This window comes from Danio rerio, chromosome 16 (assembly GCF_049306965.1).
Source record: "Danio rerio strain Tuebingen ecotype United States chromosome 16, GRCz12tu, whole genome shotgun sequence".
NCBI classification, from domain to species: Eukaryota; Metazoa; Chordata; class Actinopteri; order Cypriniformes; family Danionidae; genus Danio; species Danio rerio.
Window position 1 is genome coordinate 37,996,135 of NC_133191.1, and position 10,506 is coordinate 38,006,640.

General features: G+C 34.4%; 1 long non-coding RNA gene across 2 annotated transcripts; it reads right to left on the bottom strand.

The window, feature by feature from the left end:
* Positions 1–6,675: 6,675 nt before the first annotated feature.
* On the bottom strand, positions 6,676–10,049 carry LOC137487933 (uncharacterized). 2 transcript variants are annotated; one of them, XR_012392249.1, is made up of 5 exons: positions 9,995–10,049; positions 8,653–8,758; positions 8,462–8,528; positions 7,018–7,202; positions 6,676–6,848 (listed from the first exon to the last, which is right to left on the bottom strand). It is a non-coding gene; the product is annotated as an uncharacterized lncRNA (long non-coding RNA). The 2 variants fall into 2 exon arrangements; XR_011006755.2 differs by having other exon boundaries at positions 8,458–8,528.
* Positions 10,050–10,506: the final 457 nt, after the last annotated feature.

A 10,506-nucleotide genomic window follows, 5' to 3' on the forward strand; every position in this document is an offset into this window, starting at 1 on the left:
ACTAATATATCATCACATTATGATCACAATCACTGTATTTCATGTAACACTGACACATACTGTAAAAAGTCCTGGAATTAAATAGAAGTGACAACAAACATCCTAATCTATGATTGCATCTTAATTGCAGTGATTACATTTTTCTCTGGCTTGTTTGGTCAGTGCCAAGATTAATCAGATTCAACCGCTAAAGGCCTCCTTTTCACATATGAATTGACCTTAACCCACTTAAAGTCTTCAGATGTGCTTGAATACGCTTTACAGAAGACTTGTTCTACTCAGGGTTAATTAAAGGATGAAGATGATCAGCTAAATGATGATCCAAAAAAAGATCACTATCTGAGCTTGAGGTAAACCACTCTGTAAAGTCCATTCCAGCACATCCCAAATGCTTTCAGTGCATGGGGTTAGAATTAATTGGTGTTGATCTTGTATTTAAAAAAAGAAGCCTTGTGAATGAAGATTGTCTTTCTCAGTATGAGCCTAAAGAATGTTTATTGGCATAGTAACTTATGCTTAGTGGCTCACCTGCTCTGGTTAAAGGCCAGGACACACCAAGCTGACAACCGGCTATTGGACTTCATTGGTCCATCAGTCAGGCTAGTTAGTTTGGTGTTCTACACATCGGTTAACATTGAATCACATTAGTTTGATTCAGCATATAGAATCGGAGTCTAACTGTCGGATGAAGAGAGCAAACTGGTTATTCAGCAATGAATCAGAGTATGAGTGCGGCATATGGATGTAGCAAGTAAACAAGAGGCCAGCTGTAATTTCAAGAGAGATTTCAAACTACAGAAGTTTCAACCAATCAGCTGACACATCTGCCATATGTCATTCCACTGTTTCTCATTCTTCCCAATAAAGGGTACTACATTTCAATAGGGTTGTCACGATACTGGAATTTTAAAAACGTTCACTTCCTACGAACATTTGAGCACAGTTGAGCATGTTCTTCAACAGTGCTGATTTGCCATTGTGTTCACATGCTCGGCAGAAATGACTGTGATTGGCCATGAAGATCACCTGTTCACTGAACTCACTGCTGTTTACTGAGTGCAAACATCGTTACAGGAACACTGAAGTAGAAGTCTGCATTCGCGCGGCTGTACAGCGAGAGATGCGGGACCCGACCAGATTTCTTGCGGCGTGTGAATCAATTTCCTGAATAAAAGGAGGGAGCAGTCAGTAACTGGTGTAATTTGAACGGGAGTGGGTGGTCTAACAATATCGCTCCCGACTCCCGAGCGAGCGAGCACGCGTATGTATGTGTGGGAATGAGAGAGTGTGATGCTGTGTGTCGCTTGTTTGTTGCTGTCTATGTGTGTGTGTGTGTGTGTGTGTGTGAATGTGTGAGAGAGCGTGATGCTGTGCGTCACTATCATGGTGATGTCTATGTGTGTGTGTGTATGTGTGTAAATGAGAGAGAGCGTGATGCTGTGTGTCTGTGTGTGTGTGTTTATACAGACAGCTTGTGGTAGGCTGTCTGGACTCTGTATCATAAATAAAAAATTTAGTCCACGCACATCTCTACACTGAAGTGTTTCAACTACATGTCGATCAGCTGGTTTGTCTATAAGCTGACAAACAAGCGATCCGCTGATGAATTGCAGCTTTAAAATTCTCCACTGTCCCTGTATCTGTGGTCACTCTCCGTAAACAGCGGTGAGTTCAGTGAACAGATGACCTTTCAGTATCGAATTTAGTATCAATCGGTACTAAAGTGCAGTAGAGATAACCATACATTTCCAACATTTTTAAACAAAAAAAGTTTTTAGATTTTATTATTTATCACAAGTGATTTGAGTGTTTACATGTTATGTAATCAATACACCATTAGTTTACAGTTTAGTTATGCCTCATTCACACTACAAGCGACTTGCAGCGGCAAAGCAACAAGTGACCATTCATTTCAACGAAGAGTGAGCAACTTTCGACGACCTTCATCTACACGAGTGACACCAACCATTGGCAGCCAGGTGGCGTGTCGAGCGACGCGACAGTTGAGAATCCTTCAACTTAATGCAAATGAAGAGCGACTTTCTTGATTGACAGCCAATAGAAGCATCAGGACAGCTCACGTGGTCCTTTCTCCGCTCGCACAGAGGCTAGTTGTATTCAGTTGTATATATACATACACATATAAAAACATTACAGACTCACTATATTTAATTAAATCCACAACCTTTTATATATATATTTTAGACTATGGGGGGTATACCATTACTTTATGACGTCAAATGTTTGTAGCCCTACTGATGCTCAATTTTGCAGAAGAACTGAAGGTCACACTTTATTTTGATGGTCCATTTGTTAGATTTCAGTAACATTGCATCTACATGCCAACTAATTCTCATTAGATTATAAGTACTGTTAGGTTGAGGTCTGGGTTTGGGTTAGTGTAAGCTTACATGTACTTGCAACTTTTTTTATAGTTAGTTAAATGTCTGTTGAAGGAGCAGTATCAACATATTAAAAGGTCCAAGGTGTTTTTTACATGCATTTTTTTTATTTTTTCTTTGCTATTTGGGCTTATTGGAACCAAATTAGAATAAAAACCAAAGTATCATCTTTTGATATGATGTACTTTTATAGAAAAATTATGTCCATATATGTGGACTCGTGATCCAAAAATTTTTTGCCCATTTTGGACAGTTAAAAATTGTGTTTGGGACATTTCATATGCTGCAAAACAGTTGCAAAATGACACTGCACATCTGTAACAAAATATAAAACATTGAAAGTATTTTAAAAAGCCACTTAAGAGCTAAAATGTGCTGTCCACTTATGTGGCCACTAAGCCCTAGGAGATTAAGCAGACAGTCTACTAATACTCAACTGGACCAAAAAAAAAAAAAAAAAGACCCTGATAGGAGCTTCTGCTTATAATTTTAAGATGCACAAAACCAAAAAAAAAAAAAAAAAAAAAAAAGAGGCGTATTGTATCAGAGTCATGTTAAAACAGTTTTAGGCAGTGCCAGTGGCTCACCAAGTACATCCATTTGACATCACCCACTGCGCACCTATAGAAGCCATAATACAAAATAAATAGGGATTTTTTTAGACAATGTAAATCTTCTACTAGGTTTCTATGTCATATTTCATTAAGGTACATTATTTATGTGATATTAAGTCTTGATACCTGATGTACCATTTAAACTGTTAACTTACATATTAAAGTGTGTAATACTTATATTACAAACTACTGTACATCAACTGTCTCCACATCTTTCTGTTTCCCTTACACTGTTAAAATGTGATTATATTCTTCATATATTTTAATCTGTTAATCTTTTTCAGAAGAGGAAGATAAATTGTGCTTACTCTCATGAGAAATCTACCAACAATCAAACTAACAAAAAATAGGGATCTTCAAAAGGGACTCTGAGCTTTTGATTTCTCAAACTGTATACATACATGAATATATCTTAAACAGATATAAATATAGCCCTGTAATAAATATGACTATTCAAAGCTAAAATTATTAAGCCAAAAAAAAAAGCAGCTTTCATCTTCCTGCTAATATTAAAATGCATTAAGTGAAATTAAAATGTAAATTACAAGTATTTGACTCTGTACATCAATAATGATTATTTTAATGGCTTTAAATTACAAGCATCAAAGATTATGTAAATGCATTAATATGGTTCCATGCACATGATATTACAACCCAGGCTTTAAATGCAACAGTGATTTGTAGACCAGACTGTATGTACTGTAGCAACTCTCTCTATCTGTTCTGGTTAGAAATGTTAGTCAGAAGTCTCTGTTCTTATATTCACTGAGATTTCATGTTATGCATCTGAAACAGAAACGCTGACATTTCTGAGCAGCAGTAAATCATCTAACATGAATTAATAATCAGAACAAAATATGCTGCTGATTCAAGCAACCTATTAAAATACATATGCTGTAGGTGATTTTCAGTCTCCATTTGAACAAACCTAAAACTCAGCAATAAGATCTCATAAACATTAAAGATTGAGGGAGAAAACAGAACCTGAAGTCTGTGAAATTCTGGCTCAGCCTAAATTCCTGGTAGGCTATGAAAAAGAGACGGGTGTCTTGATCTCATGTATGATCTCTCCAGTGAGGTGAAAGCAACCAGGCCTCTTTTTGAACTGATATGAAAGCGTGTCTATCTCTGGCCATCTTTTATCCTGTTCTTTACAATCCCATGGCTGAGAGTCCCCTTATGAAAGATTGTCAATAACATGAGATCTTTCAACCTTGAGTTTCAAAATACATACATTTAGGGGCCGATTCACTCAACTGTTGTGCATTTGGCATTTCACAACAGAAACCTGCATAATTTAATAGAAAAAACTTTAACTTTTTGTCTTAGCAAAAACATTTTTATTGTTGTATTATTTTAAGTTTGTGATTTTAAAAAGTCATGCAAAAACTACAGTAAATAACACTCTGAAGCTTCCAGTTAAAGTGTTTTTCAGAACCACTCCAGGACAAGAGCTGTAATAATCATGTATGACCATCTTTATCTAAACTATATAAATATTATAACTGTTATGTTCTCTGGGTGTTGTTTGTATTTTTGCAGCTCTTTCTCTCTGTTTTAGGCTCAGCCCTCTTCCTATTGCTTCTTGTGGTACTTTTTCTCTCTCAGATCCCTGATGATTGTATTTACACCTTTTTGGAGAGAGGACCCTTTATACTATTTATTTTTTGATTTTATCTCTTTTTATCATTTGTTTCTGCATCGTAAATAGCTCACAAATGCCTGCTTTTTGCTGGCTTTAATAGTTAAACCCTGGAATAAACAAATTCATGTTACTTTGGCATTTCCTTGTTCATTTCAACTAACCCAACTTATTCGGCAATACTATCATTTTCCAAATGTTGCAGTTTTTCCCTAGATGCCTTATGAAATTGTAACAGCAATAATATAAGATATTACAATGTTCTTTTTAAGAGATGCTGGAAATAGTTTGATGACATGTATACACTAGAGAGACATGGTACACTGTAAAAAAAATCTGTAAAATAACAGTTAAATGACTGTATATTTTAACAGATTTTTTCCGTATACACGTATTACGGGTGTTTTTCCGTTTATATACATTTTCGAATTGCATTGTGGGAAGGGGATCGCAGCTCAGACAGCGTTTGATGGACACCGGGACATATTTCTTCCTCTGTTTTTTCCCTGGTAAGTACGATTAATAAAACATATAACAATATTTTAGTTAAAAGACTGCTTTATTACCTTTTTATCGTTATTTAAAATGATTTTTGTCTTTTATGAAGCGCCCATGGAAAGTACAGCAGTGAATTACGTTTAATATTGTTAATAAGATCAGACTTTATTTCATTAAGATCAAACTGAGCTATGAGTGGTTAAATGTAATTTAAACAAGCATTTACCTAATGATTTTTTACCTTTTTTATACGTTTTTCTCATCAGTAAATATGATATCTGTTCATTTACAGTTGTTTCCCAGATAGCAAAATATACTCGGGCCAGTTCCGGCTAGATTGTCGCCTGCCGGAGACTAACCCCTCGGCCCAACTTCGGCTGCCGGACTCGGGCCGGATGCCTGTGGACTCACTGCCCGATTCCGGCCCGAATCAAGCGGGCCAGATGCGGCGGCCGTAAGCGAGCCGACGCTGCGCATCCGCGCCGGAATCGGCGCGAGGGTAATGTGCGCTGCGGCCCGGAGCTGGCGCGACTCCGTATTTATACACCTTATAAAACCTTTTGGTATTACATTGGTACTTGATATATGGTATTACAACCATTTGAATTTATATAACAGCAAACACAGGCTATAATGTAAACACAAAGTGTAAGCACTGCGTTTAACCTTTGAATAAAGTGCAAACTGCATACATATTCTGTAACGAAAATAATCAAGACAAATGACAAAATAAATAAATGTTAAACGTTTATTGATTGCATGACAAAAATAGTACTAAAATTTTATAAATAATTTTGTAGTGCACAAGAATATCAATATAAAAACAACAATAAAACAACACAATAAAGACACACAGAAAGATTTAAACAAAAAAATCTAAAAATTACACACAAACACAGATGTTTTTAAAACAACCCTGTTTTCCCAATAGACTTGAATTAAAAATTTGTAAAAAACAGCTAAATTTTATATAAACCTAAATATAGAAACCAATTTAAGATATAGCAAGAAACATCTTAAAAATACCAATGACAATCCGTAAAATATCCAAGTCAAACTTGTAAGTACTGCAGAATTCTGAAGAAACATCTTGAAACATTTTTTAATAAAACATTAAAATAATAATAAACAAACAAATATATATATATATATATATATATATATATATATATATATATATATATATATATATATATATATATATATATATATATATATATATAAATAATTGCAGAACAAAATCAATTGCACAAACAGCAAGACATGAGTGAGATGATTATAAATTTCATATATATACACGTCTTGTGCAATTTTATATTTATAATTTTATTTGTATTACGTTTATTAAAAATGTATCAAGATGTTTCTTTACAATTTGGCGCACACACATACATACATACATTCCATACATATATACACACACACACACATAAATATATACATATACATATACATATATATATATATATAAATGCAAATGAAAGAAACAAATTGTTCAAGTATCAGGGAACATCCTAATACACTTAAAATGTTGTTTAAAAATTAAAACAAAATAGTGATGTAGACATTTGACACATTAGCTTTCTCTTCTTTCTTCCTCCATCCCTGTCAGGGGCAAGTTGTAGCTACCTTGTAATGCATTTTTCCACTTCTTTATCAGTGGCGTGGTATGGACATTTGTCCTCACTCCATCTGTGATTAAAAGATAAACAGATAATTAGTAGTGAACAAGTACTAATGTAAAAAAAAAAGAAAAAATTAGGAAAAAAGTAGGCTACCTACGAAGCAAAAAAAAAAAAAAACAATAAAAAAAAACAAATAAACTTAAAACACTTTGAAATTAGCAAGAGCTTGAACTTACCAGTTTCTTCATTTGTTCAGGCTGCTCCTTTAGTTGATTTTCAAGCTTTTCCAAATCCAATTGGCCAAAGGAAGGTCAAATGTGTTTACATCTGGAATTTCATCACGTCTGTTTTGGTTTTGTGAGAATCAGGCCCAGCTGCTGCTTTATGACGTTGCATGATTTTAAAACTTCAGTCAGTCGTGCTAAAAAAGAAAAATAACAGATTAGTATAAATCAACCTGTAGCTTATTCTCATACAACCTCTGTAAATACAACAGTGGGTTAGCCACTGCTGATATTCTCTAGTTGACCTTTACTTTCTAGCTGCATTAAACCTTAACAAATTTAGTGATGTCTTACAAAAACATCACGAGATGCAATAAGTTCCGTCTTGATCTCAAACTGCACTAGAACAAAGACTGTAAATGTTCATAGGTGTACTGCAGGAGTGTCCAAACTTTTTGGGCCGAGGGCCAGATGCAAAAAAACGTTGTCGCGGGCCAAATTTTACATACATCACACAGACATATATATATGTCTGATATGACATGATATATATATACACATGATATATATATATATGACATGATATATATATACAGTTGAAGTCAGAATTGTTAGCCCCCCTAAATTATTAGCCACCGTTTATTTTTTCCCCAATTTCTGTTTAACGGAGAGTTAAACATTTTTTCCACACATTTCTAAACATATTAGTTTTAGTAACTCATTTCTAATAACTGATTTATTTTATCTTTGCCATGATGACAGTAAATAATATTTGACTAGATATTTTTAAGACACTTCTATACAGCTTAAAGTGACATTTAAAGGCTTAACTAGGTTAATCAAGTTAACTAGTCAAGTTAAGGTAATTAGGCAAGTTATTTTATAACAATGGTTTGTTCTGAAGACTTAAGGGGCTAATAATTTTGACCTTAAAATGGTTCATAAAAAAATTTAAACCGCTTTTTATTCTAGCCGAAATAAAACATAAGTCTTTCTCCAAAAGAAAAAATATTATCAGACATACTGTAAAAATGTTCTTGCTCTGTTAAACATCATTTGGGAAATATTTAAAAAAGAAGAAATAAATCAATGAGGGGCTAATAATTCAGACTTCAACTGTGTGTAGATAGACAGACAGACAGACAGACAGATAGATAGATAGATAGATAGATGGATAGATAGATAGAGATAGATCATAACAAGAACTGCTGCTTAATTGAATGCATGTAATAGCGACACCCGGTGGTTATTTATTGAATTACGTTCATTTTTGTATAGCGGGCCAGATTCTATTGATATTTATAAAAAGCCTCGCGGGCCGCAGTTTGGACACGCCTGGTGTACTGGAATGTACAGTATCTGTGCATCTTGATGGTGGTCTTAAGATTTCTGCCATAGTCATTGATGGTGATGTGACTTGTGGTGCTGCATTGATTTCTGAAATCTTCATACCTGCCTTTTATCCAGCCTCTTTGTTCCAAGTAATTTTTCTTCATCACGGTATAGATGTGTCTATACTGTCCCTTAATCAGATACATTTACAAAACAAAACATCACTTTAGTATAGTGCCAGGGCAAAACTCACAGGTTGTAATAGATCAATGACATAATGTTGACAGTATGTGTTTAAAATAATTGCAAACAAACCTGTTCTGTCTTTAGATGTATGACAGGCGATCATCATCCTCATCTGTCTACCAGTCAGAAATCACAGTTGCGTGTGGATGTTTGAGTCGAGCTTCCTCATATGCATCTATAATAAAACATCACATTGTTGTTAACCTCCCGTAAAGAAAAGTTCAAACCCTGAAATACTATCAAAGTTAATTAATGCATATAATACCTATAGTGTAAATAATCAGTACACAGAAGGTTGCACAAGATTTATTCGGAGATTCATGCAGAGTGACAGCCTTATGAATCTGAGACATAGATTTGTAAGATGGTCAAGCACATGCATTATTCTGTACCCATGAAGATTAACCTACCATTGTGAAAAATGTTTGTTGATGATAGCCAATAACAATAAACCATTTCAGCTATTTGTGAAGCAATTAGTAATGTAATGTCTGAAAAGCTAAATGTATCAGCAGTTTACAGCTTATAATGGACTTTTAGCACACAACTATAACATGCCTATTCACGTTCAAAAGAGTGTGCCATTGACTTCTTTGGTCGTGATGTGCTGCAAAATGATCTCACTAACCTTTGTTAAACAAGAACAATGAGACTTAACCAACAAATATTGTTACCCATTCATTTAAATCAGAATTTATCACTGTCAATAACATAAAAAACAAAAAAAAAAACATCAAAATCTGCTTTAAGACGTTCAGTTTTACATTAACTGACCATTACAGCTTGAAAAAAAGATATAATTGATTCACATAGGCTAACACATATGAATTAAAGTCCATAGTAATATATTTCTCTCGGATAATTTAAAGAGAATAGTAAACAGTCGAGTTTCCATCATTTTTCGTGACTAACTGCATAAACAAGATAAACAATAATATTTTAGTAATCCAAAACGATTCGTTTTTATTTACACATAATCACAGAATTAATACTGTTGGAGAAGTATACGCCTGTACAATGATTTTTTCAACATCCACGGTACTTTATAATGTTAAATCAGGAAAAAAACACGTTTTGCCAAGTTAGTTAATGGATTCGTCTACAGAAACTTTCTTTAACGCAAAGTTAGCATACACACAAATTCGTTTCATGTTTCTTTAACATAATTAAAATAGTTTTTAGTTACTACACACGTTACAATCTAACATTGTGTAAAAGGAAAAGGAACTTTCAGACGTGTTTGTAACTGTTAGCGTTAGCATACATTAGCTCCAGACGTGTTTCTTAAAGCAAGTTACATTTCGTATCAAACTGTTTTAAATTACTAAACGCTGTTACAACCAAACACCGTGGAAATGTTTTAAGCTCTAAATTCGCTAATTATACAGAACACAAGCAGTAAAAAGCTTACCTTTCTGACCGGACTCCACGTGAAATGTTTGAAAAACCAACCCTTTTCTTCTTGTGATCTTCGTGCCATGGTGGTTGACAACCAGCTTTTTGGAGCATTACCGCCACCGTCTGGATTGGAGTTTGGATCAGGAATTTAGTAACGCATGTGTTTATTATGAAACCAACTTCTGCTTTAAAAAAAAAAACAGTCAGCACAGGAGCGTGCTATCTCAAAAATAAGCGAATTTTACATAGTTTTTCTCTAGATGACATGTATAATCTATTTATAAATAATATTGTTTTGTTTGCGTCTAAACATTGCGACCATCCACAATAAATATTCTTTTTTTTTTTTTTTTTTTGCTATCGTACCATTAATATTTTCTCAAATTATCATTAAACGTGGAGCTAACAGATTACTAGATAAAATAAGAACTTAATCGGTTGCCATCAGCCGAGTCCTTGCCAGAAGCGGCCAGGATATGGTTGACCGGAATCGGGCCAGTGCTTTACAGCCGCATCACAACCGCA